Here is an 11,542-nt window from a genome sequence, read left to right as displayed (position 1 = left end):
CTGTCTAACTAGGACTTCTAGTACCATGTTTAACAAGAGCAGTAAGACTGGACACTCTTTTTTTTTTTTTAAGATGGTTTATTTTATTTTTGATAAATAGAGAGACAGAGAATGAGCCAATGAGGGGCACAGAGAGAGGGAGACAGAGGATCAGAAGTGGGCTCTGTGCTGACAGCAGAGAGCCCAATGTGAGGCTTGAACTCACAAACTGTGAGATCATAACCTGAGCCGAAGTCAGATGCTTAACCAACTGAGCCACCCAGCCTCCCCCCCCCCTTTTTTTTCTTATTTGAGAGAGAGAGAGAGAGAGAGAGAGAGAGAGTGTGTGTGTGTGTGTGTGTGTGTGTGTCAAGCAGGCTTAATGCCCAGGGCAGAGCCTGACAGAGGGCTCAAGTCCACAACCCTGGGATCACAATCTGAGCTGAAACCAAGAGTCGGATGTTCAACCAGCTGAGCCAACCAGACACCTCAAGTAGACACTCTTGTCTTATTCTTGATCTTATAGGAAAAGCTTTCCATTTTGCCACGTTGAGTATAATGAGCTTGTCATATATGGCCTTTATTATGTTCAGGTATGTTCCTTCTATGTACCACAATCTGTTCAGAGTTTTTATCATGAAAGTATGTTGCATTTTGTCAAATGCCTTTTCTGCACCTATTGATTTGATCATATGAGTTTTATCTTTCATTCTACTAATGTGGTGTATAACACTTATTGGCTTATGTATGTTGGACCATCCTTTCATCCAGGGATAAATCTCACTTGGTTGAAGTGTAGAGTCCTTTTAATGGGTTCTCTTTTTTTCTTTTTTTATGGCTATTTGAGAGACAGAGTGTGAGCAGTGGAGGGGCAGAGAGAGGGAGAGAGAGAGAATCCTAACCAGGTTCCATGTTGTCAGCAGCAGAGCCCAACGTGGGGCTCCATCTCGTGAACAGAGAGATCATGACCTGAGCTGAAATCAAGAGCTGGATGCTTAAATAACTGAGCCACCCAGGTGCCCTGTTTTAGTGAGTTCTTGAATTCAGTTTGCTAATATTTTGTTGAGAATTTTTACATCTGTTTTCACCAGGGATTTTGTCTTTATTTGTATTTGGTATCAGGGTAATGCTGGCCTCATAGGATGCGTTTGGGAGTGTTCTCTCCTCTAATTTTTAGAAAAGTTTGAGGATTGGCATTAATTTTTCCTTGAATGTTTCATACAATTTTCCCATGAAGCCATCTGGTCTTGGCATTTTCTGTGTTGGAAGGTTTGTTTTTTATTACTGATTCAACCTCCTTACTCACTACTGGTTGGGTCAGTCTTGGTAGGTTGTATGATTCTGGGAAATTATCCTTTTCTTCTAGGTTATCTAATTTGTTGGTGTATAATTGTTCAAAGTAGTCTCTTATGATGCCTTGTATTTTTGTGGTGTAAGTTATTATTTCTCTTCTTTCATTTCTGATTTTACGTATTTAGGTCTTCTCTTTTTCTCAGTCTTGCTAGTGATTTGTCAATTTTGTTTATCTTTTCATAGAGCCAGCTCTTTGTTTCAATGATTATTCTGTTGTTCTTCCAGTCTCCATTTCATTTATTTCCACCCTGACCTTTATTATTTCCTTTCTTCTACTAACTTTGAGCTTAATTTGCGTTTCTTTTTCTAGTTCCTTGAGGCATGAAGTTAGGTTTTACATTTCTTTCTATTTTTTAAATCTTTGTCATTATTGTAATTTTTGAAAATGTTCATTTATTTTGGGGCACCTGGGTGGCTCAGTCAGTTAAGTGTCCAACTTTGCCTCAGGTCATGATCTCATGGTTTGTGAGTTCAACCTCCACGTCAGGCTCTGTGCTGACAGCTTGGAGCCTGGAGCCTACTTCAGATACTGTGTCTGAATAAATAAATGTTTATTTATTTTTTGAGAGAGAGAGTGCACGCACATGTAAGCGAGGGACGGGCAGAGAAAGAGGAAGAGAGAGAGAGGGAGGGAGAGAGAGATTGCAAGCAGTCTCCACACTGTCAGTGGCAAAGCCCGACATGGAGCTTGATCTCATGAACTGTGAGATCATGACCTGAGCCAAAATCAAGAGTCAGATGCCTAAATGACAGAGCCACCCAAACACTCCTCTAATTTCTTAATATGTGCATTTATGGCTCTACACTTTCATCTCAGAACTGCTTTTACAGCATCCCATAGCTTTTGGTAAGTTGTGTTTCTATTTTCATTTGCTTTGAGATATTCTTGGACTTCCCTTTAGATTTCTTCTTTGACCCACTGGTTATTCAAGAATGTGTTATTTAGTTTTCACATATTTGTGTAGATTTTCTAGCTTACCTCATATTGCTGATTTCTAGTGTCATAGCACTGTGCTCAGAAAAGATACTCGATATGATTTCAATTTTCTTGAATTTCTAAGACTTGTTTTTTGTCCTATCATATGACCTATCCATGAGGATGTTCCGTGTACTTGAGAAGACAGGTCAAAACCACCACAATTCCTTGAGAATAAGGCCCATTTTCCTCCCTCTAGTACTAAGAACCTATACCAGGAATGTAAGTTGTCTTTAAGTCTCTTACCAAATTGGAGAGAAGGGAAGGGGGTTGGGTAAGTTAAAATGCCACACAATTCTACCAAGATTCAACTGTTCCCCCCTTCCTTGATTAAACATTTCCCTGGTTGCTGTAAACTTTTAATTAATTTCTAGAGTTCCAATTAAGCTGATTCGGACAGGTTTTGCCAGTGTACTTTCTGCTTTTGTGTAGGGATGGGCTTCTGGAATTTTCAACTTCACCATTTTTTGCTGACACTACTCCTAGACCGTTTACGTTTAATGCAATTCTTGATATGAATGAATTTATGTATACTATTTTATTATTTGTTTCTCTGTTGTCCTCCCTCTGTTTCTTTTTTCCTGCATGTTTGGGTTATTTGAATTTTTTTTAGTATTCCATTTAAATGCATCTATTGTGGTTTTAACTCTTTTTTTAAGTGGTTGCTCTAGAGATTATGGTATACATATTTACCTTTTCAGGTCTGCTTCAAATAGATATTTTACCATCTTAAGTGGAATGTAAAAGCTTACCACCATATAGATTCCTTTGTTCTCCCTTTTTTACGTTGTAGTTTTGTTATTATGTAAACATACATTGAAAGCACCATCAGAAAATGTTATAATTTTTTCATAAAGCATTTTTAAAAATTTTTTTGAGGGAGATAGAGCTTGCATGTGAGCAGGGAAGGGGCAGAGGGAGAGAGACAGAAACTTAAGCAGGCTCCACACCCAGCACAGAGCCCAATGTGGGGCTTGAACTGACAACCCTGAGATCAAGACCTGAGCCATGATCAAGAGCGAGGAACTTAACCGAGTCACCCAGGTGCCCCTCAACCATAAAATGTATTTTAAAGAACCCAAGAGCAGTCAAATAATTAATAATAGAATGTTAAATTAACCCAGATTTTGCCATTTCTGTTGATCTTCCTTCATTCCTGGTATTTCAAGTGAACTTCTGGTATCATTTCCCTTCTGTTTGAAGAAGTTCTTTTAGCAATTATTTTAGAGCAGGTCTAATGTCAAGAAATTCTCTTACTCTTTCTTCATCTGAGAATGTCTTTATTTCACTTGCACTCCTGAAGGATATTTTTATTGGATATAGAACTGTGGGTCTATGGTTTCTTCCTTCCAGCACTTTAAAGGTGTGATTCCATTTCCTTCTGGCCTCCATACTGAGATTTCCTTCTCTCCTTCTGATGAGAAATCTGAAGTATTTTAAATTAAATACCCTATAAATAATATGTCTCTTTTTTTTTTTTTTTTTAATTTTTTTTTTAACGTTTATTTATTTTTGAGACAGAGAGAGACAGAGCATGAACGGGGGAGGGTCAGAGAGAGAGGGAGACACAGAATAGGAAGCAGGCTCCAGGCTCTGAGCCATCAGCCCAGAGCCCGATGCGGGGCTCGAACTCACGGACCATGAGATCGTGACCTGAGCTGAAGTCGGAGGCTTAACCGACTGAGCCACCCAGGCGCCCCATAATATGTCTCTTTTTCTGCAAGACTGATATTACTTATATATTATTTATGATATATTTATATATTACATGTTATTTATATATTATATATTATAATAATATATAGTATTATGTGTTATATATACATATATATATACACACACATATATAATGAATTTCTTAGGAAACTGCCAAAATGTTTTCCAAAGTAGTTGTATCATTTCATATTCTTGCCATCAGCTTAGGAGCATTCCAGTTGCCCCATGTTATCACCAACACTTGGCATAGTTGGGTAAGTTAAAGCTTCTCCATTTAACTTTCTTAGTAGATGTGTCATGGTATTTCATTGTGGTTTAATTTGCATGTGTTTAATAATTAATGATGTTGAGCACTTTTCATGTGCTAACTTGCCATCTGTATTTTCTTTAGTGAAATGTCCTTTCAAATCTTCTGGCCATTTAAAAAAACGTGTTATAGGGGTGCCTGGGTGGCTCAGTCGGTTAAGCGTCCGAGGCTCAGGTCATGATCTCGCGGTCCATGAGTTTGAGCCCCGCGTCGGGCTCTGTGCTGACAGCTCAGAGCCTGGAGCCTGTTTCAGATTCTGTGTCTCCCTCTCTCTGATCCTCCCCCGTTCATGCTCTGTCTCTCCCTGTCTCAAAAATAAATAAACGTTAAAAAAAATTTTTTTTAATTAAAAAACAAATAAATAAATAAACGTGTTATCTTCTCATTATTGAGTTGTAAGCATTCTTTATATACAGGAGTCCCCCCTTCTTTGTAGGGGATACATTTCAAGACCCCAGTGGGTGCTTGAAATTGTGGATGGTACCACACCCTATATATAGTTTTTTCCTATCCACACATACCTATGATGAGATTTAATTTATAAATTAGGCACAAAAAGAGATTGACAATACTAAATTAGAACAGTTATAAAAGTATACTGTAATAACAGTCATGTGAACATGGTATCTCTCTCTCAAAATATCTTATTGTACTGTACTCACCATTTTTCTTTTTGTGATGATATGAGGTGATAAAATGCCTATGTGATAAGATAAAGTGAGGTGAATGATATAGGTATTGTAACATAGCTGTAAACTACGAATGATACATCAGAAGGAGGATTATCTGCTTCTGGACCACACTTGACCACAGGTGACTGAAAACATAGAAAGCAAAACTACCGATAAGGGTTGACTATTCTATACACAGTTCGTTTTCGGATATATGAGTAATACGTGATTTATGCATATCTTCTCCCATTGTATAGCCACCACATTTCATTCACTTCTGTTTGGCTTCCCCTCCAAACTCTGCCTGGTTCCATTCCCTGTTCTTTCCACTGATACCATCCTGCTTCATCTCTCCTGGATCATCCTCCTACTCCATAATCTTCTTGCTTTCGCACTTGCATAAAGTCTTAGACTGGACTATAGTCCAGCCTGCAAACAGGAGCCAGTGAACATTTAAAGATGCACACTGGATATTTTCACTTCCATGTACCACATTGTTCAAAGGCCCTCCATTCCCTTCACATCAAGCCCAAGCTTCTGACAGAGGGCCCCAAATACCTCACCTCAGCTGACCCCTGTTGATCTTCCTGTTCCCATCTTCTAGCATTGTCCTCCCTATCCACCATGCTGCAGCCACAATGATCTTTTCCCTCAAACACACAGCTTATTATTGTCCCAAGACCTTTACACTATTCTCTCTGCCTGGACCAAATCTAAAGTTTGCACACCAAATCTAAACTGGCTACCTCCATACTGTCTGACACCATGCCATTTTATTTCTCTGCAGAATAGTTATCATATGATAACTCATATGATACTCTCCCCATTGTTTATTACCTGCCTCCACTAGAATAGGAATTTCATGACAGCAGGAACTTTGTCTTGTTTGCTTCCATATCCCTAGTGCCTAGAGCCATGCCTGGCACATCCTATAGGTTCAAACATTCTTGTTGAATGTCTGAACCAAATCATCTACCTCTGTACCTGGCACCTGGCCATAATGTCAATGTTTGCTGTCTGAATTTGTCAAGTAATCCATCCCCATGGCACCAGTGGTCAAAAAGCATTCCTGAGCTAGAAAGAGAGACAAAAGGTACACATGCAGGAAAATGACCAGAGAAAGTTTTCACAAAAGCCTAAAAGAGAAGATCAATTCCTCTAGAAGTGTTTTGGGCACTTTGAGACACAGTTGCTGTGTTCCTGGCTCTTACAAGGGCTTCCACCCAAGGGCAGCCAAATCTCGGTTGCTGGGGCTGTTAGGCCCACACAGAATGCTCATAAGGCAATTGTGCAGTGGCAGGCGCAGCCCAAAGGCCTTTACAAGGCCTGCTTCTCAAAGAAATTAGACTCTTTGACTTCCTCTGCTATTACTCTGCTCCTATACTTCTTGGCGTCTGCAACTTGATTTTCCCATCCCACAATCCTCAGGCTGGTGGGTCAGCCCTCCCATGAACTGAGGATAGCTCTTTGCTCCCACCCTCTCTCAGGCCATGTGGCACCAGGCCTGATGGATGAGCATGGCTCCTAGGGTACACGGGAAGTTTTAACACACAGTGCCACCAGTTTCTTCTCTTCATGGACTCTCCCATTGGCCTCAATGCTCCCTGAAGGTCTGGTAGGTAAGTGGTCTGAGGAGTCTCTGTGAAGAGCTTACATTGTTCTGATGAATCAAGATGGCTGCCAAGGCCGTTCCTGGAGCATGGGGAGGAGCTGCTTTCTTGAGCACAAGGCCCTCTCTGAATCCTAAGAGAATAGCAGTCACTCACACTGTCTTGGCCTGAGAGAAGATTCCGTGGGGTCAAGACCCCTGCCTGGACTCTCAGGCACCAGGTGAGGCTTCAGCCTTCTATGTAACCAAGTGTAAACAAATTCTGATTAACCTCCTTATCTGAAGTGGAGACTCCAGATGCCAGGGACATTGGTGGGCAGGGTTCACTGGTGAAAGTTACCCTCTTTTTTTTTTTTTTTTTTTTTTTTTGTGGCAGGCACTTCTGGGAAGTGGCTGCCCAGGGTGTGGCTCTGTTTGTGGACTTCGTGGCTCAGGGGCAGCACAAGGCCCTTTCACTCCTCTGTCTACTGGAAATCTCACCCAGAACTCCAACTTGGTCCCTATGTCCTGAGGCCCTGGCCTGGAGCTCAGGAGGGAATGAGTCCAGAGGAGGATGAATCAGAGGAGCCACATAGCTGCTCAAGGGCTCTCTCTGATTTTGTTCTGTTGACATGCCACCACCTCCATTCCAGACTGGATTGGATAGTTGAAGCAGGAATTTTGTCTCAGGATGACTCTTCCTCTTTTTAGAGTGCCCAGGGCATTGCCTCATCGCAGCCTATCCCTTGGCCCTCATTCCCAGGCTAAATCTTCTGTGGGGCCCAAGGGGTTTGTTCTGGGAGAAACTGAGGGCCTGCCAGGGCCCACCTGGGTAGACATGTGTTCAGAATAGGACGTGAGCCTTTCTGGGCCATGATGCCAGCACAGGGTGGGAGGGTGAATAGATGACAGAGTCCTTGTTCTCTGGTCTCTCTCAGTAGTCATCTTAGAAAATGCCATCTCAAGGGGTGCCTGGGTGGCTCAGTAGGTTGAGCATCTGGTTTCGGCTTAGGTCATGATCTCACGGGTCATGAGTTCGAGCCCTGCGTCGGGCTCTATGCTGACAGGTCAGAGCCTGGAGGCTGCTTCAGATTCTGTGTCTCCCTCTGTCTCTGCTCCTCCCCTGCTCACACTCTCTCTCTCAAAATAAATAAAACATTAAAAAAATTGAAAAAGATTAAAAAAAAAAAAAAAGGAAGAAAAGAAAATGCCATCTCTGTCTTTGCCTGCTCAAAGGCTACTGACCAGGAAGCAGGTGCTTCATTTACGAGGTGACATCTGCCTATCTGCCTTAGCCAAAGTCCATCCTCAATTCCTGCTCCTGTCCTTTAAACCTGCATTGACCTTTCTTCCTCCCCTAGATCATTACACCTCCTTTCCCAAAAAGAGGGGTAGGGAGGGTCTGTTAGCCAGCAGAGGGCGCTGCTGCCACAGGGTCAGAGCTTCCAGGGGTGGGAGCTAGGGTAGCCCAACCACTAAATCCTGGGAAGGCAAATGGACCTCAGGGTAGACTCTGGTCCTGCTGGACAGCAGCAGGATTATGGTTTGATAGACAGGCCCCATCCAGCAGTGGAGGCACCCTTATCCAGCCTTCCCTGCCTGTCATGCCCACACACCCAGTGTCCAAAGGGCAGGGCCCAGGAGTCTTGGTGTATTTATTGCTTCAGGTTCTAGCTATGGTCACTGGTGACCTGGACAACCTGACCTGGAAAGGCTATGGCCTTTTTAACCTCCTGCCCTACTCTCTTTAGTTCCTCAGACTTATAACCCTCAGTTCCTCAGACTTATAACCTAGACAAAGCCAAGGCCCAGAGTCTGGCCTTGGCCCCAGTTACAGGCATACAAACTACATTAACAGAGTGGGGGGCCTCTCTACACTTTTCCCAGAATGTGGAATTATGGAGACCCTCAGAAGGGTACTGCTTCAACCCATCCCACATCCCGGCCATCCCCAAATCCTGTCCTCTGATCCTGATCTCAGGTAGGTCCACTTTTCTCAGTCCCTATGGCCATAGCCCTAATCTGCATAGATCAAAGGGGCTGCATCTTGTCCACTGCCCTGCCTCCAGTACACTGCAGGGTCCCGGGCCAGGGTGAAGCAAGTCAGTGCCTGGGGTGCCAAACTTAAGGAGGCACTCACTCTCAGGGTCATGCAAGTATAGAGTTGGCCCCTGAAAGTGACCGTCTCCTTATGTTTTGTGGCCTAAGAGACTATTTCCCTCATCTTAGTCCTGGTGTGCCCCATGCTTCATCCTTCATGGCCGTCATGGCAAGTTTTCTAGAGCATAGGTCACTCCCAGCTACCCTCACAGGGCCTGCCCTAGAATTTACTTTAACAAACATCTGACGACAGATCCTGGTTCTCTAGAAGGAGTGGAGCCAAAGGTCCTTCCCTGAGGATCACCTGTCTGCCAGGATAAAGTCCAGACTACTGAGTACATTTGCGCTTCTTTGTGGTATGGCCTCCATTGGCTGGTCCAGCGTCAGCTCCTGAGGCAGCCACGTGAAGCCATACTGCAGGCAGAATCTGTCTTGCACCTCTGAGCCTCCAAGCTTTTCCTTGGGCTGTTCCTGCATCCTGGAATGCCCTCTCCCATGGTTAGCCTATTAAACTGACTCATCCTTCAAGGCCCTGATGAATGGCCCATCTTCAGAGCAGCCATCTGTGGACCCTGCTAAGATCAATAGCTCCTGTCTCAATACCAATCTCTGACCCTTTGTCTACTGCTCCAGGTATCACACACATCTGTCATTCTGCAATCAGCAGTGTACATACTAAGTGCCTACTGTTTGTGAAGAGTGTGCTGGGTGCCGGGGAGGTGGTTCTGACTATAATACTTGTATCCTCTACCCTAGGAGAACATCCAGCTTAGTGGTGGGAACCACAGCTGCTCACTTCTAAATCCCCTGCAAGGCCAGCACAGGCAAAGGGCTGAGCAACATTCCATGACCTTCAGAGGCCCCCAAGTCTTCAGCCTTCTGGAGGTACTGCTCCACCAAAAGCAAAGTCATACATGTGCCCTCCAGCCCTCGTGAAAAGACATCTCCAACATTCATAAGGGTTCTCCAGGAAGGAAGAATGCCTTTGTTTACTGGGGTGTAGAAAGCTCCTCTTCACAGCACACGCTTGTCCATTTCGCCCCTGAGTATGGACGCAGCAACATTTCATGTTGGCTATACGACACAGTGACACACTCACTGTGGCTTGTTATGGGCCAAACCAGAGGGCAGACAGTCATGCTTTCTCCTGGTCCATCCAGGCAGGTAAGTCTCTGCTGACTCTTCATTGCTCCTGCCAGTCAGCTGGTCAGTCAACACATGCTTTCCTGAGGACCCGTTCAGAGAAAGCACTGGAACCTTTCACATCTGGCTGAGGTCCTATCTAAGTTGAGGTCCTTTGTGGACCTACCTTTTAAGAGAGCAAATGGCACCCACCTATTGTTAACAGCCCTTTCCCCTTGTTCTGTGGCTGGCTGGCCCTTGTCACTGGACCCCCAATCTCTCAGCAGGGCTTAGAGGGCACAGGTCAACAAGGTAATGGGGAGCAGAGATCTCCTTGGAAGGACAGAACCAGACAGAAATGACCACAGCACTGCTCAGGAAAGCAACATCCCTCCCTCCTTCCTCCCTATGGGGCACCCAAGACTTCCTGTGGAAACTGTCTCATTGCCAAGACCATCTCAGGGAAAGTGTGCACACTGCTGAGACGATCTGAATACATCATCCATCCATCCACCCACTGCCCATCCATCTCCATCCACACCACAATGGTTCACAGGGCATCTGCTATGCTCAGCCAAGGCTGGAACCTGGGGCTACTGGAGTGAACAGGATAGAGCACCCACTGGGCCACCCTGTTCTCTTGACTCATGCCCTACTTTCCTTATGTAAATATACCTATAACTCAGCACTTGCTGAGTCCAAACCACAGAGACACATTCCTGTTATCTTATAGCTTGAGCTACACTGACTTTCTGAAACGTGACCTCAAATGGAGCCCAGTACAAACACTCTGAAAACCAGGTCCTCTTATGTCAAATTTTTTGGCGAGGATGAGGCTTTGGCTCCATGTCTTAAAGACACTATTTGGACTGGGCAGAAGACCAGCAATGGGTTCCAGCCTTGGGCAACAGAAGGAGCAGACAATAACGTATTGGTCTGGAGCTTCACTAAACTGCTACCATGGTTGCCGGCCCCCATAGGGGGACCCCCCTCTCTGTCCTGAGCTTTATTCCCAGGGCAGCCCCTGCAGTTGGGATTCCCAGGATGAGTCATGATGGTCACCAGGGGCTGTGCTCAGAGCACAGGCTCCACTGTTGCAGCATTTGGAGTTTCCCTGGCTCTCTCCCAGACTTGAGGTCGCAAAAGCAAGAATTTAGGTGACACTACCCACCCAGACTCCAGGCATTACTTTGGTCTGAAAAGGCCAGGGAGGGTCCTGGACTCTGTCTCACCATTCCAAACTTCCATCCTTCCTGGCTCAGATCCAGGCCCAACCCACAATCATCCCTGGCCTGAGCTGCAAGCTCTGGTGAGGGAAGGAAGTGGCTGACCCTCACAGCCAGCATTCCTCTGTGATGACTACAGTCTGCTCAATGCCCAACCACCCCATCCGGAGGGCAGTTCTCAGGGGGACTCCCCCCACCACAAAGGGGCTTAGGCCTCTCCTACAGAGTGAGATCTCCTTTACCTGGGGACATCAACAGGACCTGACAGGGGTAGGGAGCCAGGAGAGATGGGCCCAGAGATCCCCTGGGAACAGGTCAGACGGCCACAAGGCCTGCCCTAGATACCTCTCACTCCATTTCTTCACTCACACAAAAAGCACCAAGACCCTCCCAGTGCTTAATCTTGTTCTAGACCTTGGAGATCCAGCAGGTTGCACTAGGCAAGCAGGGCTGCACCCTCCAGTCATGTAGGAAAAATCCTCCAATGAATAAATAAATAAAGTC

Source organism: Panthera uncia (assembly GCF_023721935.1).
Source record: "Panthera uncia isolate 11264 chromosome A1 unlocalized genomic scaffold, Puncia_PCG_1.0 HiC_scaffold_17, whole genome shotgun sequence".
NCBI lineage: Eukaryota > Metazoa > Chordata > Mammalia > Carnivora > Felidae > Panthera > Panthera uncia.
Note: the sequence above shows the minus strand (reverse complement) of the source record.